Source organism: Fundulus heteroclitus, chromosome 15 (assembly GCF_011125445.2).
Source record: "Fundulus heteroclitus isolate FHET01 chromosome 15, MU-UCD_Fhet_4.1, whole genome shotgun sequence".
NCBI classification, from domain to species: Eukaryota; Metazoa; Chordata; class Actinopteri; order Cyprinodontiformes; family Fundulidae; genus Fundulus; species Fundulus heteroclitus.
In genome coordinates this window covers 31579106-31597114 of record NC_046375.1, presented here as the reverse complement: position 1 = coordinate 31597114, position 18009 = coordinate 31579106, and the positions used below count along the sequence as shown (strand labels likewise).

At 42.3% G+C, this 18009-nt stretch overlaps 1 protein-coding gene and 1 long non-coding RNA gene across 9 annotated transcripts in view; one reads left to right on the top strand and one right to left on the bottom strand.

Moving 5' to 3' along the window:
- Positions 1–522: 522 nt before the first annotated feature.
- On the bottom strand, positions 523–5316 carry LOC110367414. Of its 2 annotated transcripts, XR_004932794.1 has the most exons (5): positions 3712–5316; positions 2502–3010; positions 1655–1850; positions 1115–1211; positions 523–1035 (listed from the first exon to the last, which is right to left on the bottom strand). It is a non-coding gene; the product is annotated as an uncharacterized LOC110367414 (long non-coding RNA). The 2 variants fall into 2 exon arrangements; XR_002427447.2 differs by lacking the exons at positions 2502–3010; positions 3712–5316 and having other exon boundaries at positions 1655–2195.
- Positions 5317–12965: 7649 nt separating this feature from the next.
- The window catches only part of ankrd6b (ankyrin repeat domain 6b), a 175388-nt gene continuing 170344 nt past the window's right edge, over positions 12966–18009 (top strand). For all 7 annotated transcript variants that reach the window (XM_036147143.1, XM_036147146.1, XM_036147147.1 and 4 more), the window contains exon 1: positions 12966–13142. The gene's annotated coding sequence lies outside the window, so the exon portion shown is untranslated. The remainder of the gene's footprint in view (positions 13143–18009) is intronic.

Below are 18009 nucleotides of genomic sequence, written 5' to 3'. Positions count from 1 at the left end.
TGTGGAAACCTTTTTACAATAATAAACAATGTAAATGGTGTCCCTCGGTTTTATTTGTCTTTATTCTAATTCTACAAGTAGAAATTGTGAAATAAATAGCACTATTATTATGTGGAATCCTAATTAGTCTAAACAAAATACAGCAGTTGTTTAGGTGGCATCTAGTGTTCTTATACTGTATATTATGTAAAAGAAATAACACCTGCTATTTATACCTGCCTGAATTGCCTCAAAGGGTCAACAATCAATGAAAGCAACAATAACAACGAAATATGGTAAAAGGGAAAGCCTCACCTTTTCTTTTTCAGACGGCTGTGGCTAAGAATCTGAATTTTTAATAGCCTATGGTCTTTGCTTTTCCATCTTTCCAGCAGTCTTCAGAACTCCTGCCTGACACAGAATATTTAGTTTTATAAAAGAGATTAGGTTTTTGCTGATGAATGCATTATACTTCAGAATTAGATGCTATTTTGAGATGCTGACGTTGGTTACTTACATTTCTCAAGTTCCACAAATCCAAACAGTCTCTCCTGCTTCTTTACAGAACTGCACTCAGCAGCTTTCACCTATTTTAGTGCTGATAATATTTAGTTTCTTAATTGGGACTAGTTTTGTTGTCAAGTATTAATTGTGGTAACGGCAGTATCCTAGTATGAATCGAAATTTAAATCTTGCACGAGGGGGGGGGGGGTTAGGTGAACAGGCCCCACATGTGTCTCGTTAGCATCAAGGGGCAAAGGGGCAGGTGCTCAAGCCCCCTCCGCCCCCACCTCTGCACGTCCCTGTTCAGAAGACAATGCAGCATCAAAGGAAGAGAAGGGAAGTCTGGAGCCATGTGGTGCAGAATAATACTACCAGAGGACTTCTCAGGTGGGCACTAATAAGACATAGGTGAGCCCTGTGGCACAGGCCCAAATTTGTATGGAACCAGCTCCAAATTTGAAAGACCATCTAGGTCAAGAGCGATAAGTGGTTGGGACTCCAGCTGCCGTAGTTTTTCTCCTGATGCCAGAATGTCGGGATCTGGAAGTGGTCCTACAAACATCAGAAACAAAATAATAATAACTTTTGACAAAGGAAACATAGGTACAAAAAACTAAACCAAAAGTTGTACCTGTGTAAGCTCTGTAAAGAGTGGAGTGCAGATATCTTTTCCCCATAGTTTTGGGCTTCCGCACCACCACGTTGCTGAAAGGTTCAGGATGTATTCCCTTACAAGAAATGGACAGAAAGATATGTCAAATTAAAGAAGAAATAAAGGGATGGGTTAGCAATTTCTTAGGACATAATGGGACTGATTTGACACAGTTTAGACTTTTACCCAACTTGCAAATAAAACTAAATGATAGCAGTTGAGCCTGTATTTTTTTTTACTACCTAAAAAAAATAATTTTTCTAAAAAAGTATGAGAAATTATATTTGACACAAGTAATATTGAGATTACAACACATTTTATATGGCTCTTATAAAATACAGGTGGTAAAGGAACATAAATGGCTGCATGACACAATCAATGGAGGAATAAATTGTTTACATAACTATAGTGCTGTTATTTTAAGATCATATATATATCAGTGTATTTAATTTAGTTTATGTAATATAATGTAGGATATGACGTTCCATAGGACAATGTGTTCCACTCTTTTTTTCTTACCTGTGTTCTTGGTCTGTGCCATCTTTGTAACTCACTAGTGCAGGCCAGTGCAGCAGGAACATTTGGCAGCTGGAGTTGGGAGTAGTGTGCAGTCTGATAGAAGTGCAACAACATGATTGCAAAAACCTTTACCAGCTGCACAGCTGCAGGAATAATCCAACAATTCTGCCTTTTCTTTTCCAACACACAATGATATCTAAAACAGAAAAGTGTTTTAGCAACAAATTTATACATCAATACATATAGCATGTTTAGCTTTAAACACGTAATAGATTCTAGTTTGAAGGTAAGGTTCAACAACAGCAGAAAGAAAACACAGATTATGTTGCAACCGCAACAGAAACATTAAACATATAGTAACCACTGAACAGGAAGATGTTAGAATAAGCTCTGAGTAGTCCAGAAGTTGTACGTGAAAGTTCTTCAGCTGTCAAATATGAACAGGAACTCGAACCAACGAACAAGAGCCAACCGCCTTTCTGACTGTTTCAAACCTGCAGCTTGTGTGGTTCCTCGTTTTTCTTCATGGATCTGAAACATCTAGCTCTGACAACTACCTGTCCCTCTACAACATTGGACACTACAGGCATGCGGAAGTAAAGCATAGTTTCAACATCAAGCATCATCTAGTATCTCAGAACTAACATAACATTCTAGCATGCTGTTTTTTCACAAAATGTAATGGCAAATACATTTCAGAATGTCAAAATATAACTGAAAAGTTTAAACTATGTCTGTCTCCAATATTCAACGTAATTTAGCAAACTAAGTTAGGCTTCATTACGATGTTTGTGTAATTCATATCTTGCAGCTAGGGGTTAGCTCGCTAAGCTACGTCTTTTCTTACCTTGATAGCTGTGGATATATTCTTCGTGGAAGAACTTGTATCCTTTCACAGATTTGTTAGTGGGGTAAAACAGGAAGTGGCCCAGCCCTTTCACACGCAGCTTCCGGTTGTCATGAAAAAGGTCTGTTGGACACAGTTGAAGCGAACAAGGTGAAGGCTACTTAGGTGAAGGCTAGCATGCGGCTCTATGGCTAGCCGAAATATGGCTGTTAGAAGGCTCCAGGGCCTCCACTCGGCTCCCCTGGGGTAGCTGCTCTCCTGAGTCTTTGAGCAGGTTGCACCGGGTGATTTCAGATCAGCTTTTCCTTTCAGCTTGGCCTGGTTGCAGAAAGCGAGACTGCTCTGCGCCGTCTCAAGTCAGCTTTCCTGCAACAGCTTAGAAAAAAATCACAAGGCTGGTTTCAGCATAGATAGATTCTTTACTCTTGCGTCTAGTTACACAGAAGTTAGACTGCAGACTTAGCTTTGATCCAGCAGGCAGTTCTCCGAACCCAGTCAGATCCTCTGCTCTGCGGAGGATGAGAGTGTGCTCAACAATGCTGCTCGAACAAAGTTCATTGTCTGTGGGAGCTTGGCTTCATAGCAGCAGCACCTTCCTGGGGGGGGGGGGGGGGGGGGGGGCAGTTCCTTATTGCCTGTAAAACTCTAAAATTTCTTTGGTAACAACTCAGTCTCATTTTTCCTCATGGCTTGATGGCACAACAGGGGAGAACAAAAGGAGGCAACCACATACCTGAGATGACGCTTGGCAAGCGCGATTAAAAATATGAGAGACTGGTTTGGCTATAATATATGCTCCTAAATGTAAAAAGTAAGGAGAAAAGTTGTCAGGTCCTGCAGATTTATCAAGAACGAGACTCTTCAGTGCTTTTGAAAGTTCCCTGATAGGTACATTTGAAAAAGAGAAGACATTTCTCTTGAGGGGGTGATTGATGGAGGAATTGAGAGGTTGACCATCAGAGTTGGCATCAAATAAGGATCCGGGCGCAATGAAATGTCTGTTTAAACAATTAAACATCTCTGACTTACCTGATACCACACTGGAGTTTATGACCCAAGATTCAAACCAAACAGGTGAGTGACATTTATGAAGTTTATTTAAAAACAAGAAGTAGGCTCGGCTTCTTGGGGCGTGATGGCTCGCGCCAAGACTGCAATCTCCTGAGGCAGAGAGGTGATGGGCTAAAGTGAGGAAGGCTGGATCACTAACCTGATGGTGGGGTTCCAGAGCCAGGAGAGCCGGCTGTGAGGCAGGCGAACAGGTCCGGGAGCGAAGGTCCGTCTGCGGACTTGGCTGGCGGGGCTGAAGCAGGCAGTCCGTTGGGGGGCTTTCCAGGGCATTATCCAAAGGAGGTCCGAGTTCGGCGTCAGAGATCCAGCATCGTACAGAGGGGAGATCCAACAGCCGGGTCCAGGTTCGGTCTGGGTTCGGTAACTGGCGGGCTAGGAGAGTTAAGGGGTTAGGAGGGTCACAGTACTCACGGGCAGAAGGGTCAGGCTCACAGGCAGGCAGTCCAGGATAGGCAGAGTCCAAAGTCCAGAGGCAGATCCGTCAGGTATCCAGGCAGGCAGACAGAGGCAGAACAGGGACAGACAAGCTCGGTTACAGAAAGCAGATCAGATTAGGTTTCCAGGCAGGCAGATAGAATCAGAACAGGATCGGGTGGTCGGGTAACAGACAGGCAGGCAGAATCAGAATGGCTGGAATGTTCTTACCGGGATGGCTTGAGACAATCTGGCACTGATGGCTGGTCTGAAGGCTGCTTATATGGTGGAGGAAACAGGTGGAACCATTGAATACTGATAGCAGGCGGGGTGGAGCTGAGCAGGTGTGCTGAGTGACTGATCAGACTAGCATCAGTGCCGAGATCATCACAAAATAATCCTGTTTTTCTTTCTTTATGGCAGCAGTACATTTTGTTTCATAATTGATGTAAATGTAGCCAATCAGCTTCAAATCCACATTTTCTTGCAGTTGCCTAAAGCTGACTTCTCCTGCGCAAAAGACACTAATTCAGTAGTGAACCAGGACCCTTAACTCTCAGCTGACGGAGCATGTTTGTCGATAAAATTATTACAACAATCATAAAAATAGTCCTGGGTGAGATTACGACATCAAACAGACAAATGTGCTTTCAATTATAATGAAATAAAATCATGATGAATGGCCTGTTCACTGTAAGCTAGTTCTTTTTTGGATAAGAACAGGTTTAGAACATGGACATTTTAGTGTCTCTAACTACACCAACTACACAATAATCAATTAGATCACTTGCAAAAACTGCCATTATGGAGTGTTTATGTGCCATGTTGGCAATTAAAGGATCAAGAAGAGATGATTTGTCTGGATTTTCTCACTTTGCTGAGTTCTCCTACTGTTCTACAATTTGCGTTGTTTGTTGATATTTCAACTTTTAACATTTTGTTCTGCCGTTTTTTCCTTCACCTGGTCTGCTTTTTTGTTAGCTGTGACATCATCCGGAGGAGGCAGATCATCCGCTGGGAGAATCTTACAAACCCAACCTATCGAATGTCTTAGAAGATTTTAGGGGCATACTCATAAAAAACTAAAAATAATGCACTTTTTTTTGGACAATCATTATTTCTAATATTTGGCACAGATCATTGTTGGTTACCAAATTACGTTTTTTTATGTTTTTTAACTGTTTTTGAAGTCACAAATTCATTACCGTAATGCATCCTAAAGGGGAAAAAATGCTTTTGTCTCAATTTATCATTATAAATAATCAAGCAGGTTTATAAAAAATATCATACATTTGTTTAAATATACATTAATTAATAAAATATGATAATATATAATAATTGCCTGTTAAGTAATTCAGAATATTTTAATAAAAGTGAGTGTCTGGAGGTGCAACTCTCATTACCGTTGCACCATTTTCAAAGTCCTGTAATATTCACAGCATTTTTTAAATAAAGTAATTCTACTCTGACAGCATGGTGGGAGTTTCTTAAAATGACAAAGTCGTCACTTATCCCATGCAGTCGTACACCCATCTGGAACAACCCTGACATCCTACAAAATAATAATATGATAAACTTTACATACTGGAAGAATAAAGGTATTGAATATCTGGAACATTTACTTGATGGAACCGAGTTCATCAATTTTTCCAAACTAAATATGCAATATGGCATTAGTAAAAATAAATTTTTGGAACATGAACAACTTAAATCTATACTTAGAAAAAAAATTAAGCATATTAAAGATGGTTTACAAATTCCAGATTTGGCTTACAAATTGGAGGGGTTCCTGGGACTCTGGGGTCCCTGGGGCGCGCCGCCCTCGGGCAGGGGGCCCCGGCGGGGCCTCGGGGGTTCCGGTTCCGGGGGGTGTGCCGCTTGGGGTCTGGGCCGGCGTGCGCCCGGGTGTCCGCCTCTGGTGCGCTGGGGGGCCTCGGGGCCTGTTGAGCTGGTAGGGGGGCATGGTCATTAACATCTCAGGGCAGATGCTCTTCCCCTTCTTTGGGTTGGCATTCTGCTAGTGGGGGGAGGGGAGGGAGGGGGAGTAGTGACTTACCCAGCCTGGATGTCTAGTGTTGAATGTATGGTGAGATGTTTGAATGTTAGTGTTGGGGAGGGGTTAAATCTACGGGTGGGGTGGGGGGGGGGGGGGGGGGGGTTTGGTGGACGTTCTGGTGGGCTTGTGTCCGGCCCCCTGTCCCGGTCCTGGTCCGTGTAGTCTCCCGGTGCGGGTTTCACCTGGGGGGTGGGGTTTGGGATGGCTCGTGCGAGCTGGCTGGCCAGGGTCCCCCATCTTATTAACTTATTTTTTAATTTATTTATATATATATATATATATATATATATATATATATATATATATATATATATATATAAATTAAATATATATATATATATATATATATATATATATATATATATATATATATATATAATTATTATTATCATTATTATTATTAGTATTAATTTTTTTTGGGGGGGGGGGGTTAAATACAGTAGGCTTGGGGGGTGGGCTGGGGGAGGTAGAGGTGTTGGTCCTGGTGGGTGGTTGGCTGGCAGGCCCTGCGGCCTCTCCCCGGCCCCCGGGCTATGGTGGTGCCGCTGGAGGGGCCCCTTTCTCCGGGTGGAGCTTTCGGGGAGCGGGGGTGCCTATTGGAGTCAGTAGAGGAGCTGGCTCCCTGGGTTGGCTCCCCAGTCCTTTGCTCCCCATCCCCGGACTCCTCCCTCTGCCTGCTCCATCACGCCGCCACACATGTAGGTCCTTGGGGAGATGGCATTACTGGAGGTTGCCACCTTTTGGTGACGTCCCTCTCCCCAATTTTATCATGCATTTTAGACACTTTCACTCCAAACATTTTCACAACGCACATTCATGTAGGCCACGATATGGGGGGGTGGGGGGAAGACGTTTGGGGGGGGGGCTTATGTTGTGTGAGCCTCGCCTCGGGCAGCTCCCTTCACCCCCTCTCGCATTTAGACATTGAGGGTTCTGGGTAGTTGCTTGGAGGGGGGGCACTGGCACCAGCTTCCTTCCGGAGGGGGGCTGGGCTGTGCCGTGCACCCCCTTCGGTGCTCCCAGTTTTAAACACACCTGAGATCAACATGCAACAACACAACATCTGAGCGGGCGTAGGGAGGATCGGGGGTCTTTTGCACACCCCCGATCTCCGATCGCGGCACGGAGTCTGGGGCCTGGAGGAGGTGCGGGCCACTGGGTCCGGGGTCTTGGCGGGGGGCTGCTGCGGGTAGCCAGCGGCTTACCGGGTCTGGGGCTGACGCCTCTGCTCTCCCCAGGAAGGGATGGGGGGCAGGGGTGGCTAGGGTAAGGTCGGGGTGGGAGGGGGTTTATTAGGTATATAGTGGGTGAGGGGGGGCTGTGGTCGGGTGGCCCGTACGGGTCATGTCGGCCCCCCCTCTTTGGGGAGCCTGGTCCGGGGGGCGTCTGGTCCGGGGGCGGGGCCAGGGGTCGGGCACAGGCAGTCGTATTGTTGAATTGTGGTGACCCCCCCCCCCCCCCCCCCCCACTTGGGATTTTTGGATGTGAATGTTTTTCCCAGGTTCGGGTCCGGTCCGTTCCCTCTCCCAAGATCATCTCAAGTCTCCGATAGGTGCGGAGCCCATCCCCCCACGTCCTGCCCTCCTCCGCTGCGTTGGCAGGCGCCTTGGCCCTCTGGCGCGTTGGCGGTCCTCGGGTTTGGGGCGGGTTCCCGGGTGGGCACAGGCCCATTCCCGGCGGTGGCTTTGCGGGGCCTGGCCCCCCCTCTTGGGGGCGTCGGCATTGCGGTGGCTGGGGGATTTCCTCGGGGTCGTCTCTCCTCTTTCCTCGGGGGGGGGCGGGATTGCAGATTTCCTGTGAAGGCCCCTCTCGGGCGCACTGCTTTGGGGGCCCCTTTGGGAGTCCGGGGTTACGGGTCCCCTGACTCCTGCCTCTGTGCTCGGGGAAGGTGGGTCTTCGGTTCTCCACAATCACTATCGAACTATTTCCTTCTGGATAAATTTTCACCTAAACTAGTGCACTCTCACAAACTCCCACAGGTGCTGGGTCCGAGGTATTAAATGTTCACTTATATACAGAAAGGCTATAATTTATTTATTTACTTTCTTTTACTTTCTTTTTTAGGTATCACATTACACATGTCAGCTTAAATAATAATACATATGATTTAGCAATGGTATCAAGGTGTTACACGATTGTATCTGTTGCTTTATGTCTGTTGGTTGTGCTGTTCTTTTTGTGTCTCTTACCAGGTGATGGAGCAGACAGAGGACGTTTTATCATTCTCTTCCTTTTATCTCTTCTTTCTTTCACCTCTTCTTTCTTTTTTTTCTCTTCTTGTTTTTCTTTTACTCTCCTACTTAAAAAAAAAGTTATTCTGACCCATGATGCACTACAAAGAAGAGAAGACAAAGATGGCTACAAGGTAAGATTGTTTGACATCTTTTGATCGTGATTACTGTTAGGTTTCTCTTTCCATATGCCTATTTTTACACTGTAGGTGATCATTGCCGTAAGGTATAATACTTCATGTTCTTAAAAAGTTATTAATAAGATACTTTCTTGAACAGAAGAAATTAGGGAGTTCTCACTGTTTGTGACAAAAGTTTAACTGAGTCATCATGGCATGCTAGAATTTTAAGCTAGCTCATGTGGATGTCATTCATTACCGTAATGCGTGACTTTCATTACCACGTAATCTGAGCTCTGTTGCGGTAATGAGAAATAATATTACGGTGATGAACAGTTTGCAATAATAAATAGATAAATGAATAGGTTATTTAAACTGTAATATTTGTTATTATTACACTAAATCTTTAAGCTAATTTGTGCTAATTGATATCACCTAATGTGAAGGGCAAAAGGAAGTGAACAGAAGAGGGCGGCATCAAGAGCGAGGGTGGAAAAACATAGGCAGAAGATTTACAACAATCCAGACCTTCTAGAGGAGTATAGACGAAAGGAAAGGGAAAGGTAGTGTGTCTCTCTCTGTGGCTCTCTTTCTCCCTCTCTTCCCCTTTGTCTTGGCTTTCCTATTCTCCTTTTTCACGCTCACACTGTACAAATACAGTACGGAGTATGCTGAAGACTTTGCTGTCTCACAAATGTTCCTATTGATATCTTATTTTAACAGGTATCAGAAGCGCAAAGAAAAAGATTTGTTAAATTTGCAGATTTGACACCCAGGCAGCTGCAGAAACAGCGAAAAAAATGGAGAGAAAATTCTAACCGATATAATAAAAAGAAACAAACAGTTAAACATATAATAAATGAAACCCCTCCCTCGGATGGCAGTGTGAATGAAATCAACCCTCAGCCTCAACCACAACCTTGTAAAAGTATCATCCAACCAAAGAACATAAACTCTAGTCAACCATCTGCAACATCAGCACCAAAGCGGAAAAAAACAACCAAATTAAGAGAAAAACTAAGGAAGGCACAACAAATTCTCAGTGACAAAAAAAAGAAACTAGATTGTCTGAAGAAAAAACTAAAACGAATGGAGGAACACAGATCCACATTTCTACTTACAAGTCGAGCGAAACAGAAGAGAGAGAACCGCAAGAAGCAGTATGAGAGAAGCCAAAGAAGAAAGATGAGTGACAATGTCAGACTGTTCCTAAGCAGAGATGATGTGTCCACATTAATAAATGGTAAAGCTGGGGATGTCAGGAAGGGTGGACAAATTTACAGGAAGCGGTTCCTCTCAGACACCATGGGAAATCTCCACAAGAGATTTCTTTAAGAGAACCAATGGCCCAATGTGTCCCGCTCCCAGTTTTTAAGCTGAAGCCCTTCCGGATAGTGAGACCAAAGATCACACACAGAGATCTCTACTCATTTGTACAACATTTGGCACCAGTTTACTTGTCTTAAGCAACTGAAAGAAAATTTGACCCAGCATGATGTTGTAGTCCATGTTGATTACAGTGAAAACACCTGCAAATGGAGCAAGGGAAAAAAAAGACACTCACTTCGATGGATCCCACCAGCAAGTCACACTCCATACAGGGGTGTTAAATTATGCTCGTGGTCAAGCTGAGTCCTTTGCTATTGTGTCTGCCAGTTTACAGCACGATGCTGTTGCTACATGGGCACATTTGCAACCAGTTTTAGAGTATATAACATCTAATTACCCCCTGGCAAAAAATATGCACTTCCTTTCTGATGGACCAACATCCCAATATCGGAATAAGGTAGCATTCTACCTTACGTCCACAGTGCCTTTTATGAAAGGGTTTAAGACTTTTACATGGAACTTCACTGAGGCCTCTCATGGGAAGGGAGCTCCAGATGGAGTAGGAGGTGCTCTTAAAAACCTCGCAGATTGTGTGGTGGCCTATGGCACAGACATCCCAAATGCTTCTGCTCTACTGGAGAATCCGGCAAAGCACTCATCTGTTAGGCTTTTTGAAGTAACAGAGGATAATATTGCTGCGTATGGGCAACTCGTTCCTCCATTCCTGAAATCAGTCCCAGGAACTATGAAAATACACCAGGTGAGCACCCACATGTGCAACTAAACAAATTCACACTCACTTTTATCTTGCTTGGCTTTTTTTTAACTTGATTTCATTTTTTTCAGTAAATATTTTTCTATATTTTTTGTTGTAATTTTAACCAAAAAAATGTTATATAGACCTGACCTTTTTATGGTTTGCAGATAAAACTGAACATAATGTCTCCACAGGTTGTTGCTACTGAATCAGGAAATATTAGATTTCGCTAGGTCTCGTGCTTCTGTAGTCACTCTTGTGACTGCTTCTACCCAAAGGAGTTTATTTTCACTCAAAGGGAATCTGAAGAGACCATCAAAGTAGGAACATGGGTCCTTGTGGACTATGACGGAGACCTCTATCCTGGCACAGTAACACAGGTAGGTTTAAGACTGAGTGGAGAATGGGAAGTCAGGTATTGGATTCAGATTGTCAACATGTCAACATGTAATGTGGAGGTAATGATTATGTAATAATCAAATTGTCTTTGAAAAACGCAGTCGATAAACGTTTTTTTTGCTTCATTAATTCAGATTGCCAGTGGTCATTATGAGGTTGATACAATGAGCTGTGCGGGAGACAACCGCTTCTACATCCCATCAATAAAATTTGCTGGTGAGAAGGTGTGGTATTATTTGGATGACATCAAAGAAATTATTCCTGAACCACTGCCTACCTCTTCAACCGCAAGACACTTCTGTGTGGTGTCAGACATCTGGGCCAAGTACAAAAAGAAAGTCCAATGAATTATAAACTGCAATGGCATATTAAGGCAGTTGTAGATAGAAACAAAGGATGGAAAAAATTTCCACCAAAAAAAATCTACAATTTTGTAGAATATACAAGTAAATTTCTAACTTTTGAAACTCAGTTCCATATTTGTTTCTCAAAAATGTTTGATTTTAATCTCAAAATTTCATGGGTTTTTGTAGTAAATTTTTGACTTCTTGAACTCAAAAATCAGAAAGATTTTTGAGTTTCTGCCAATTTTTTGACAGTAGAATACATTGTCATTTACCAGTGTTAATGAGAAGGATAAAAAAAACTAGAATATTGGCTCTACTTCTGAAATATGTGATGTCTTGTGGACTAGCATTGTTTCCTGTTTATCTGAGTGGGGTTTTGTATTCTTCTTTTCCACACAGTGTTGTATCACTAAAGATTTGTTAGCACAAAGTGGGGGGAAAAAATACATGAATTCAGGCATTTCCCTGTTGTGTTTCCTGTTATTTTGAAGTTCGATATCTTTTTTCTCTCTGTGCCTTTCTTCTGACGATCTATCATCTCCCTGTGCCTTGTTTGCTTTTGCATTTACCCTAAATCAATCTCATTGTTTCCCATTATCTTTTGTGAGTTTGTTTCGCTTCAACCAAATTCACAAATATGCGCATATTTAAACAGTGCATTTTTATGTTGCCAATTTATTTTAAATGAATATTACTTCAGTTTGTACCATTTCTGAACCACTGCCTACCTGTTCATCAGCAAGACACTTCCAATTCACTTCCAAATCCTTATAGCTGTAACTATGAGCACTGTGACGCAAATATGGGACTATTTTTCTGTTCAGTGTGTATGCCGACTTAACAAACTTCAAAAAAAATTGCAAATGTATGTTTTACTAGGGTATTTTGTTATTTGTGTAGTTAAATATTAATATAGTTATGAAGGGTTCACTACCGGAACATTGTTATTCATTACCAACATGTTTTTTCATTACCGCTATGTTAACTTTATGAGGATTTATTTAGATTAGTTATATGAATTGCTTTTATATTTTAATCCCTTGATGAAATGTGCCAGACCCTTTTTTTGTGGTTTTTTGTGGTTTTGTGGTTTCAAATTTCTTAATGGAAATTGTGTTACGGTAATGAATTTATTTGCTCAAAGTTAGAATAAAATGTTTAAAAAGCCTAGTAAATGTGCATATAGATTATAATTTTACAGTGAAAAGTAAAATTAGGATCTATTTTATAAAAAGTGAGTGTTTTTGTGTGTACATAAAGTTTTTTAAATTTTTGCTACATGTTGGACCATGTTCGTGAGAATCACCCCGCTATTACCATATAACTTAGAAAGGATTCCTGGATCAATGTGTAGCCTACGTCTGTGCTTTTTGCGTTTTTGCTCTGTCTTCTCTAAGCCCCAGTCGGTTGAGGCAGATGACCGTTCACACTGAGCCTGGTTCTGCTGGAGGTTTTCCTACCTGTTAAACGGGATGTTTCCTCTCCACTGTCACTTCATGCATATATAGTATGAAGGATTGACTGAGACTAAGAATCTTCACCAGCATATTGGTGTTGAAAGCGCAATATGAATTCATTACGCAATAAAATAAAAGGGTTGTTGGCCTTTTGCTGAGGAAATGTTTACTAATCTAAGACATGAGAGCAAGTAGTTCCTTCAACCCTGCCTGTCTGAAAATTACTGATAGGAAGGAAGGAGGCGCTTTCTCATTGCCAACGTTGGCGTGTTGACATGGGATGGGATAATAGACAGGGAGGCAGGAAGGGGGCGGCGGGAAAGCTGGACTGACCTCTGTGGGGACTGCGTGTATTTTACTTGTTTCCTCTAGACTGCGTGTTGCCGACGCCGCTTGTGGGTTGTTGGAGTAGTTCATTCTGATGCAGGATTCGAACCCACACACTCTTTGTTTTCCCCGAGGTAAGTTTGCTGATTTACGTTTTGATTGTGCGTGTTTTGGCAGTGCTGGGCGGAACGGGGAGCTCTCTGTGATTCACATGGCCGAAAGCATTGTTTAAGCTTTAGTAAAAGTCCCATTTACGACGCCAGTGAGACTAAACCAGGGCAAAGTCTGACATGTTGTAATGTGCTTCTGGGTTTTGGGTTCTGCTGCGTCTCCTGTTGAACTTGTGAAGCTCCAGTGTAGTGCTCGCTACAGGAAGCTTCTACTGGGACACGGTTAGCTGCTGTTTACCTCCCTCCGACAGGATCTAGTTGACGGGGAAGTGAAAAAGACCGTCGTATTTAACACGCTCATTTTACGCTCACAGAAATCCGCATTTAGGGACTTCCTAGTGGGTTACTATATAAAATCATAACATAAAACCCCGAACCAGGGCAACATTCGACGTAAACGGGGCTACAGGCTCTGATAAAGCACCTGGAACAGGTAACTAGAATCTTCTATGCAACTAAGTGTTTTGCCTGAGGGTTATCCTAAATACTCAACTTTGACGGGCTCAAACAGGATGATTATTTCAAAACACACCAGGTAACACAGTTAATACAGCGTTGATTAATATGTTCGATTCATAATTTGGCAATAAAATAGAAGCTTCTGGTCAGGAGGCAACAAAACTGTATCCTTCCCGTTTTTTATCGAGCTCAAAAGAATGTGCACACTGAATGACCATCTTTCAATAAACCAGAAGTGTAAAACCCTTTTAAAGTTTTGGCTATTTAATGATTCACACATCACTTTCTTAAAGAAAAGCTGACTACCTTGTTTAATCAAAATATTGCATCCTCATATTTTGTAGAGCAGGTAAGAAAAAATCACAATAAATGTCATGGAACAGACAGGCAGGGAACCAAGCCAGGCTTGGTGTTGCACTTTTTTCCTTACAAAGCAGACAGGAAAACCTCTGTAGGAGCAAGCTAGAGATCTTGGCGGTGAAGAAAGCTGGCATACTCACTGCAGAGGAAACAGACAGGATGGTTGAGGTTTGGTTTGAGTCCTGTGATGCAGACTTGGGTCATACACCGTTGGTCAGGGCTGAGATAGGCAGAATGATCTGATGGGCGAGGGAAGGCTTGTAGTCATGATAGCCATTCTGGTTGTGGTCCAGATGACAGAAGCTCAGACAGATGTACAAGGGCTTTGAAAGACGGGAAAATCTGTAAATTGTGGTTGTAGTCAAAACGTGGTAGCATTGACGTAAAACCGCTCTCTGAAGCTCTCAATAATCTGGCGATGATCTGCTGTCTGAGGAGATCTTATGAAAAGCATGAAATGTGTGTGTAATGAAGCTGATTTCAGAGAAGCAAGCTCACAGGTTCTGTCCACGAGGGTTAAAGGAGCTATAATTACCGTAAATATAAGATATTTACGGTAAAATCAACTTAAATCATTGTTATTTATCACTTGTGATGGAAGTAACATTCCCTATAAACAATCGGTCCTCTCCAACAACAATATCTTAGGCACATTGTTATCCTTTCAAACGTAGAGGTACGGTCTAGAACTACTTTGGTTCAGAGTATAGCCCCTGTTTACTCACTGGTTTTTGTGCCAATCTTATGAGATTTCCCAGGGTTTCTAAACAAAGCTGAGCATTTGGTATTTTATCTTGGCAAAGGAGCTGCAGCCTGCTAACATGGAAGCCAGTAAGAGAAGCAGACCAGAAATAGAACAGAATGCAACATCATAGACCTGTCCAGTGTTAGTAAAAATTCAGAAGGGTTTCACACATTTAAAAAATGGCATATTAGATTGTTGTGATTGGCAAGCTGTTGAACTGATTTGAGCCACAAGGTGTAAGTATTACCCACAGCTCCTTTAATTAACAACAGAGGTCTAAGGAGTGAAGTCAGCAGACAGGCCAGATTATGATTATATCATTATAATTTTAGTTTTGTTTTTTGGCCCCAGTGATGAAACGTTTGGACACCCCTGACCTACTAATGCTGTATAATGTTGGAATATTCACTGTTCTGCTGCATTTCATGTTGGATAATCACAAACCGATACCTTAGACAGAAGGACTAACAGATTCTAATCTTTAATTTAGGAAACAATTGTAAGCGCATAAAAATATATAAATTTTCTTTATATATAAATTGTCCGATTTATGTGTGCTTGTTGTAGACTGTCAGGATGATCATATTAGAAGCTTTTAGCATCAGAAATAACCCGGTCGTGTCCCTTATCACATAACCGACCACTTACTGTACATAATTACATGACTCTACTAAATGAAAGAATCTAATGCAGCAAAGCAGCAGTGATCCATTCATCTGTCCATCTGTGATCGTCCCTGAGGAGCTGATTAGCCCAGAACAAGCAGACTATGGCAGAAGTTACCAAGTGTATAACGGCCACATAATGGTGGGCTCCAAGGCAGGCCGAGGCCTTTTAATACATTTGTGAAACTCATTGTTGGGAGGTAAAGTAGGGTGACCATATTTTCATTTGGGAAAACCAGGACACTTCGGAGCGGGGGAGGGGGGGTGGGTGTTGTAAGGCAAACGCGACCGACCGGGGGGGGTGGTTGTAAGGCAAACGCGGCCGAGCGGGGGGGGGGGAAGAGACAAGCGCGAGGGAGGGCTGCCCACACTGACGCGGCTCAGGGATTACGTCACACGCAGCGTGACGTAATTAAATGAAGGTAATTAAAAAACAGGACATTTCCTCACTTTATAAAAAAAACCCGGGACGCCCGGGACAGGACGTGAAATACGGACATGTCCCGGGAAATACGGACGTTTGGTCACCCTAGGTAAAGGGGGTGCGAGTAAAGCATGGCAACCTGCCAGGCTGGGTGGGGAAATCCTGCAGGAATACTTTCTGTTAGAGAGATCTGCCCTCCAGGATGGTGTCACAGCTAATAGAACGCTGGAGAAAAATAGGACAGAGAGAACATAAAGTTAAAAGTTTCAAAAAAAACATATAATACAGAACTGGAGAACAGTAGAAGAAATATACCCCGATGTCCTCCAGCAGCGCCTCTCTAACTATAAGCTTTGTCAAAAAGGAAAGTTTTAAGCTTAGTCTTAAAAGTAGACAAGGTGTCTGCTTCACGGACCAAAACTGGGAGTTGGTTCCACAGGAGAGGAGCCTGATAGCTAAAGGATCTGCCTCCCATTCTACTTTTAGAGACTCTAGGAACCACCAGCAGACCTGCAGTCTGAGCGCAAAGTGCTCTGTTAGGAACATACGGGGTAATCAGAGCTCTCATATATGATGGAGCTTGATCATTAAGGGCTTTATACGTGAGAAGGAGAATTTTAATTTCAGTTCTTGATTTAACAGGAAGCCAATGAAGGAAAGCTAAAATAGGAGAAATATGATCCCTCTTGTTGGTTTTAATCGGAACTCTTGCAGCAGCATTTTAATTTATACATGGAAGTACAGGTGCTAAGATTTGCTAGTTTGTTAAAACTCCTTTTGAAAGGACCTTTGTACATAAAGAATTAACAACCATTCTACTGTATTTTTTTATCATATGGCACACTGGATTATAAGGTGCAATAAATATTCTTCCCAAGTGTGTAATGTCACACTGCCCCTCCTGAGAAAGTGAGCTATCTGTCTCTGCCGGGAGGACAGAGTAGTTGGACTACACTGCCCTGTTTCTAACATAAAGCCAAGATAAACCTAACTTTTATATTTAATTAACTTACTTGGTTTATTGTTGGTAGCACATACTCCAGGCACAGGTTGCCTTACATGGATGCATTTTTAGTTTAGACATTACAGTCTGGAAGTCTTGTAACCAAAGTTGTACTTACACATTTTAACAGATTTTAAAGCGCATTGTACCACATAAAATAGGTCAGTAAGAACAAGTACTGTAATTGTATATAAGGTGCACCGGATTATAAGGCACACCATCAATTTTTGAGAAAATGTAAGGATTCTAAGTGCGCCTTATGGTCTGAAAAAGACAGTTTTATTTGTTGTTGTCTATGGAGAAAGGTAGAGGGTAAAGCTCACCTTTAGCACTTATTGGCATAAAAAGAAGCTTTCATTCATTTTTGTCTCCAATGGTATCCAAGTCTTGCTTCACTATTTGTTGTTAGCTAAACCAGTTAACGCTATGGACAGTGTTCATTCAATTGGATGGGTGGTGAGGGGCATCATTGTTGGACCCTCAGTTCCACAGCTGACACTTGGCTCCTCCAGCTGGAGATGAGAAAGGATGAGTGGTTCCAATGTTTGCATGAATCCTAAATAAACACCTGATCCCCGAGAGTTCAGAGCCAATTTATCAGTCTAGACCAGAAGAGGGAGGGCAAAATAACATAAGCTAGATCTGAAATTAATACATTTTCAGTCTGTTTTAATATGTCAAAGAGCCTTGGTTTTTAGACTACAATCCTGGTCCTCCTCCTTCTCCTCCATCACCTTAGACTCCTTCTCCAGTCCCTTCTCATCTGTCTTTCCCTCCCAGGGTTTCCCCCTAAATATTGCCCATACAGCCATGCTGCGTGGTGGAGCAGCAAGAAGTTCTCAAGCAAAACTTACTTATGTGCTCGGAAGGCGAGGGTGTGATGACAAAACATGTCCAATAAAGACAAACATATTAAAAAGACAAATCATATTGATCCATGTAGATAATTATCAAAAAATTCAAAACATAAATAAGTGGCCATTTTATGGTATTGTTTAATGACCATAAAGAACATATAAACACAGAATTTAAACTCAAACCTTTATTCAACCAACTTTTTACCAAAACTGCAAGTTTTTAAAAAAGAAAAAAAAGAACACGTGCTTACTGAACTCTTTGAAGGGGATGGAGCTTGGTGACAGAGCGTTCCTGGGTCTGTGTTTGTGATTGGAACC